This window comes from Helianthus annuus, chromosome 12 (assembly GCF_002127325.2).
Source record: "Helianthus annuus cultivar XRQ/B chromosome 12, HanXRQr2.0-SUNRISE, whole genome shotgun sequence".
In the NCBI taxonomy this organism is placed as follows: Eukaryota; Viridiplantae; Streptophyta; class Magnoliopsida; order Asterales; family Asteraceae; genus Helianthus; species Helianthus annuus.
The window spans coordinates 157,754,379-157,760,321 of NC_035444.2; the positions used below are offsets into that span (position 1 = coordinate 157,754,379).

At 32.3% G+C, this 5,943-nt stretch overlaps 2 long non-coding RNA genes across 2 annotated transcripts; both read right to left on the minus strand.

Annotated features, from left to right (window-relative positions):
- Nucleotides 1–516: 516 nt before the first annotated feature.
- LOC110896045 lies at nucleotides 517–1,445 on the minus strand. The gene is made up of 3 exons (XR_004873947.1): nucleotides 1,357–1,445; nucleotides 1,064–1,271; nucleotides 517–800 (listed from the first exon to the last, which is right to left on the minus strand). It is a non-coding gene; the product is annotated as an uncharacterized LOC110896045 (long non-coding RNA).
- A 182-nt stretch (nucleotides 1,446–1,627) lies between these two features.
- On the minus strand, nucleotides 1,628–5,398 carry LOC110897158. Its single transcript, XR_004873946.1, has 5 exons — nucleotides 5,261–5,398; nucleotides 5,094–5,162; nucleotides 4,947–5,006; nucleotides 3,476–3,616; nucleotides 1,628–1,874 (listed from the first exon to the last, which is right to left on the minus strand). It is a non-coding gene; the product is annotated as an uncharacterized LOC110897158 (long non-coding RNA).
- Between the last annotated feature and the right edge of the window lie 545 nt (nucleotides 5,399–5,943).

A 5,943-nucleotide genomic window follows, 5' to 3' on the forward strand; every position in this document is an offset into this window, starting at 1 on the left:
TTGTACATGTATAAGCATAATCAAACTATTAAAATCGGTTATAAAAAACAAAAATGAATCATCTCTTTGTTAATTGGTTCTATATTTTGTCAAATTGTGGTTGGATTTTTTTTTTTTTTCAACCTTATCAAGTTTGGTTGCCGTGGGCTTCAGGTCACTTAGAGAGAGAGCCTAATTAACTCGAAAACATATGTCATACCAATACATTATTATATTTAAGACTAGGTTATTACCCGGGAATGCTTCCCGGGTTCGAGAAAGTTATATATTTAGCACTTATTATTTATAAGCAATAAATACTTAAATAAAATGATAAAAAATAACTAACATGTTATCACCCGGGAATGCTCCCCGGGTTGTTTATTTTTATTAGTTAATAAACATGTTTTTTTCGTTAAAATGTAAAAATATTATTTCATTAAACTTTTACACAACATTGATTAATTGTTAATACAATAATAAATTAAAAAATGTCTTCATAGATGTTAACAATAATAACTTAAGTAAATAGTGTCATTCAATGACATAAAAATGCCAAAAATTTAACCAGCTTCATTTGAGTGATCAAGAAATTAAAGAAAAACAGAACTCCACTACTTATCATCCTAACCAAACCCAATTCCCACACGGGATACATTTAATAAACAAATGACCCGACGCGACCCAACTCGAACGTACCGACCTTCAATGCTGCATCACTTGTGATACCAAATTCAGCAAAAAAGCAAAAAAGACGGCTAAAATCTTGTTAGTGTTCTCTTTCACCTCCACTCCTTCATCTTCGTTTTTGAAACACGCAACTGCACAAAATATTCTACACACACATTGGTTTATCACATAAACAATCCCGTATTTCAACTAATTTCAAAACAAAATGATTGATCGATGAACAAAGTTGATTTTACACAATAACTAACCCTAAATTGACACTGAATTTCGGCTTCCAAAAATCAATCAAGAACAATTTCTTCATTATTTCTTCTAATATGAATAAACTCGCTGAATTAAAAAAACACGTAAGAACCCTAAAAACATATATAACGATTAAAAGATGAATACAAACCTAGCAAGTCGAATCTAGACTCGGATTCTCATCATCTATGTCGCATCCCACCCTTATTTTTGAAGAATATGGTGCGGAGCTAGGGTTTTCAGAGTGGAGACAGAGAACCTCTATACATAACGCATCAGAGAAGCCGGACATTACACGACAGACACTTTGATATTCATCAGTGTCGGGATCATAGCAAGCCATTAGAAATGGATTGTACCTGTTATTAAACGTACGTAAGATACATAATTAAGAACTAAAAAGGGTAAAGCTAGTAATTTAACGGTACTATATTAAGTTGTTACCATCCAACATTCCTTCCATTCCCGTACCAAGCACCAATAGGAACCAAGCCCAAGAAATCATTTAAACCTTCGAAATAATTTCACTTCACCTGCAAATGATATTATACCAATTGAGTATTAAAAATAATTTAACACCGACTCATAAAACAAATACAAAGAAAAACGATACAACTCATTCGATATTAAATAGTATTACAAAATTCTGATTTTGAAAAATAGTAAAAATTATACATTACAATTAACACTTAATAAGATATCTCGTTCTCTCGCCTTCTTCCATGCAATTTCATTGTTTGTTTTAATTTGCAGATCAGCAAGCATATCACAGGTCTTTTGATCTTGTTTCAGCAGATGTGTGATAAACTCTTCTGTTTTTTCTTTAAACTCTGATGGAGGAGAACAGACCACTTCATCCAGCAGTGCAATGCTACTCCAGGTTTGCTTATAATATTTATCACTCACCATAGCAACTTTTTTGTTGAGTTCTTCATCTTTTCTCTGTTCTTCAAGTGACCATCCTAAAAATTCAATTTTAAGATCGGCAGTTTCAGACCAGTGGTAGAAGCTTTTGCTTGCCATTTAGAAAGAGTGTTAGTGTTTTTTGCACAGTTTGTTTTAGGGTGAAGGGTTTTTTAAAAATGAAGTGTTGATGTTTTCAAATAAAGTAATCATGAACCTTTATAGTGTGTAAAATGTTTGATGTGGTAAATGAACAGACATTTCCTAATTATGATAACCTTTTTTGAAGTTTAAATTTTATTCTTTGGTTTTCTAGATATTTAATTTTACTTGCTTTCCCATTAAATCATTAAATGTACATGTTTTTTTAAATATAAATTTATACACGTTTTACCATTAAATCATTAAATTTTGTTCTTTGGTTTTCTAGATATTTAATGATTGCATTTAAAAATGACCTTTTGCCTGTTTCAGATTCTATATAATACGATTGATAATTAAAATGTTGTTTTATCATACACAAATTCATTCACTGAAAGCCAAAGATCAATTGTTATTGTTTGCTTTAGTTATTATAAATACATTAAAATGGAGTCATATTCTGACGATTTCAAGAAACGCTTTATTAAACAAATCGAAGAGCAAGTTTTGGCTGATAGGTCTACTCTTCAAGAGTTGAAGAGGTGTTTTAACGGACTACAACTTGGTCTCCTGACAAGAGACCAGGTTTCGAGAAACCTGAGGGCGATGCCAACTACTTCCGTTCGTGACCTATGTATTGCGAGTAATATAGAGTGTGGAGATAGAGACCTAGAGTTCATGAGAAAGATCAATGACATACATCGTGAAGTTCAGTGCTCCATGGAGTTGAAGTTAAAGTTTCTTGATTCTTGCTATTAGAGTTTAAGTGTCTGATTAGTTTTGTTTTTTATATGTAATTGTTACTTTTTAAATACTTTATATGGATGATCGTATTATTTTTACTTCTTTTTAAACTTTTCGATTTAACAATGTTTAATCTTTATTTAATTTTCTCCTTTAACAATTCTCGAAGCCAAACAGTTTCAACAAACCCGAGTAACTTTTATCTGAATTTGGATTATGTTAAGATTGTTTGGTAGTTGTATATATTATTCTAGGGCAAAAGTCGAAAGATCCATTAGGGACAGCAACACTCAATATGCTAGCTAGTCTTATAGAGCCAAGTTTATATCTTTTAATATATGTTCGTTTATTTAACAACATATTTTGATAACAAACGAAGGTGAACACGAAAATAATTTTATAGCACTGAGATTAGATAAAGACGTATAACAGGCAAGAAAGTAATTTTATGAAACCATGTTCAGGTAAAAAGAGAAAAACAACAGTGTAGTCATTTAACATGATTTTCGTCCTAATTTACACCAAAAAAATGACAATAAAAACCCTAATGAAGGCTACCTTCAACCTAAATAATCCTAGAAATCAACTTAAAACAGTCTACAACACCCAAAAGTTAGAGTTTGTACTATGCGGCTTGCTTAAAAAAGGCCTCGAGAAACACACAAACAGATTCAAACTGAAACTAAGTTACAACATAGCAATGTTGAACTTCTACTCTAATCACATTGTTTAACACCATGAATGACAATATAAAGTTTATGCTTAAAGTACATACCAGAAGTCTTTAGGATAGAACAACCATTAGTTGTTGGAAACATGAAGCTTTGACATATCAAAAAGTTTGATAGCTGTTTTGGTATCTCCAATGGCCTAACTACACTTTCAACCCATTAAATAGCTTTAAACCTTAACATAGCTACAAAAAATGAAAAAAAAATCAAATAATCAACAACGTTTCTATTGTTTTGTTAGAAAGAATTTGAAGGCAAATTTTTTATATATAGATAACTGCTATTTTGGCCTTACCTTGAAGGAAGAGTAACACTAAACAATACTGTTTCAAACTTGAGCGAAAACATGTTCAAGATAACCTCTTTCGTGTTCATGTGAGCAAGAAGAGAGAAAGACACAAAGGATGTGTCAAACACAGTTCACATGATACAGATTTGACACCTGAACCTGTATCATCTGAACTATGTTTCAAACCTCCTTTGTGTCTTCCTCTCTTCTTGCTCACATGAACACGAAAGAGGTTATCTTGAACATGAGTAATAAAACAGCTGTCTTCTACATCGCTAGATTCAAAGGGCAAATATGGTGAAAATCAAGAAACACAAGGTTAATAATATTTAATGTTTTGAATTTGATGGTTGATACCTTTAAGATCAAATCGAAGTGGTGAACAGTCTTACATCAGATGCAATATACCTACGCAAGAGACAACAATTAGTTTCAGCAAATAGAAAGGATCTTTAGCAGGCTGCACAGCAATTGCCATAGCTTTACCAAAACCCAGAAACAGACGTATAATTTGCAAACTTGATATGGTATTGTTCATGAGAAAATAGTTAAATTAACTGGGATTATAGTGGCCAACAGGTTGATATTATTATTTTTTCCCAAAGAAACTTCTTTGACTGCTGAATTCTATTACCTAATTATTATTTTTTAAGCAACTATGATCACTCAAGCTAAACCCAGAAACAGGCGTATAATTTGCAAACTTGATATGGTATTGTTCATGAGAAAATAGTTAAATTAACTGGGATTATAGTGGGCAAAGTTGTTGTTGCAATTCATCAGAAAACCGGTTATGGCCCGAATTACTCATTCATAACAAAACATGTCGAAATTACTTCTATTAAAGGAAGAAAAAAAACTTGCAAGATAAGCAAAGAGGAAGATATCCCTCAGCTAGCATGTAAGAAAGATAAGCTACAAGTATCATGATAGCAACTTCTCGATCCGTTGAATGCCTAAACTCCATTAAACCAAAAAAGACTTGGTGTCATCGATAATGTATACGTTTGAACACGCTAGGCGGCTTTTGACCCTTGAATCTTTTTAACCCATTTTATTTTTGTGAATAATTTTCAGATTTTACTTGTTTGACCCATTATCAAGGAAACTAAATAACCAAGTTAAGACCTCTAATGCAAACGAATGAATGTTTTAGGTTATTTGAGCATGAGAAGAAAGGAATGGTAAAATCTGAAACTATTTATGTAAACATGTAAAAAACGCACCTAATCCCCGGAGACGGTATCCGAGGACCAAACCCAGAACCACCTAATGCAGGACTTCCTCTAGCAAAAAAAAAAAACAAATCAATGATACTCTTAACTAACATCAATATAAATAACCTTACAGTGCATTGTAATATTGTATATTACCTTGGTTCTCTAGGCCTGGGACGCTTAGATGAAGATCACCTCTTGAATCTTCATTCTAGTAGGTCCCATCTACATATCAAACATGGGAAATAAAACTTTCAATCAACAAACTTATACAAAATTCAGTCGATCAATCAATAAAAAATTTAAAAGGTGAAAATTTGAACCTTGAACAGGAGATGATCAAGCAGTTTCTGAACATAGGGTAAAAGCCAATCAAACTCTCCAGTTAGCTGTTGCGTACCCTATCGAACTGCACGGCTAGCTGGTGTGTAATATTGAACCACATTCCTTGTAAAAGGTGGATGACAATCTGCTTCAACTACAACTGGTGATATATACATAAAATTAAAAAACTGAGTATGTAATGCATAACATTTGCTTTACTATTGAAAGCACAAACGAAATAAAATGGTAATTTTACCTTTGCTCCCTGTTGTGTCGTTGCTGCATATGGTGCTGGACATGATAACCGGTTTGGATGCTTTCACAGTTTAAAATAAGTCGTGAAACTTTTATGCAAACTCGTACATAACATGGTGATCACAAATCAACGTGACAGGCATGTATGATGTGAAATTCCGAACATATATTCTGCAACTCCTGAAAACATATATAGCTAAGTGGTGAGACATTGACAAATCAAAAAAGACAAAATAACAAAAAGATGTACTCAAAGAAATCCATAAGAACTTACAAACTTTTAAAAAAAGAAAACCATTTTGCCTTGGGCACCTGACAAAAAAAAACCCAAAATAATAAATAATAATGAACAATGTGTCATAAAAAAAGAAACTAACAAACTACCACATAAGTTATTTTCATGACAGAAACAACTTTAGTCCACGTC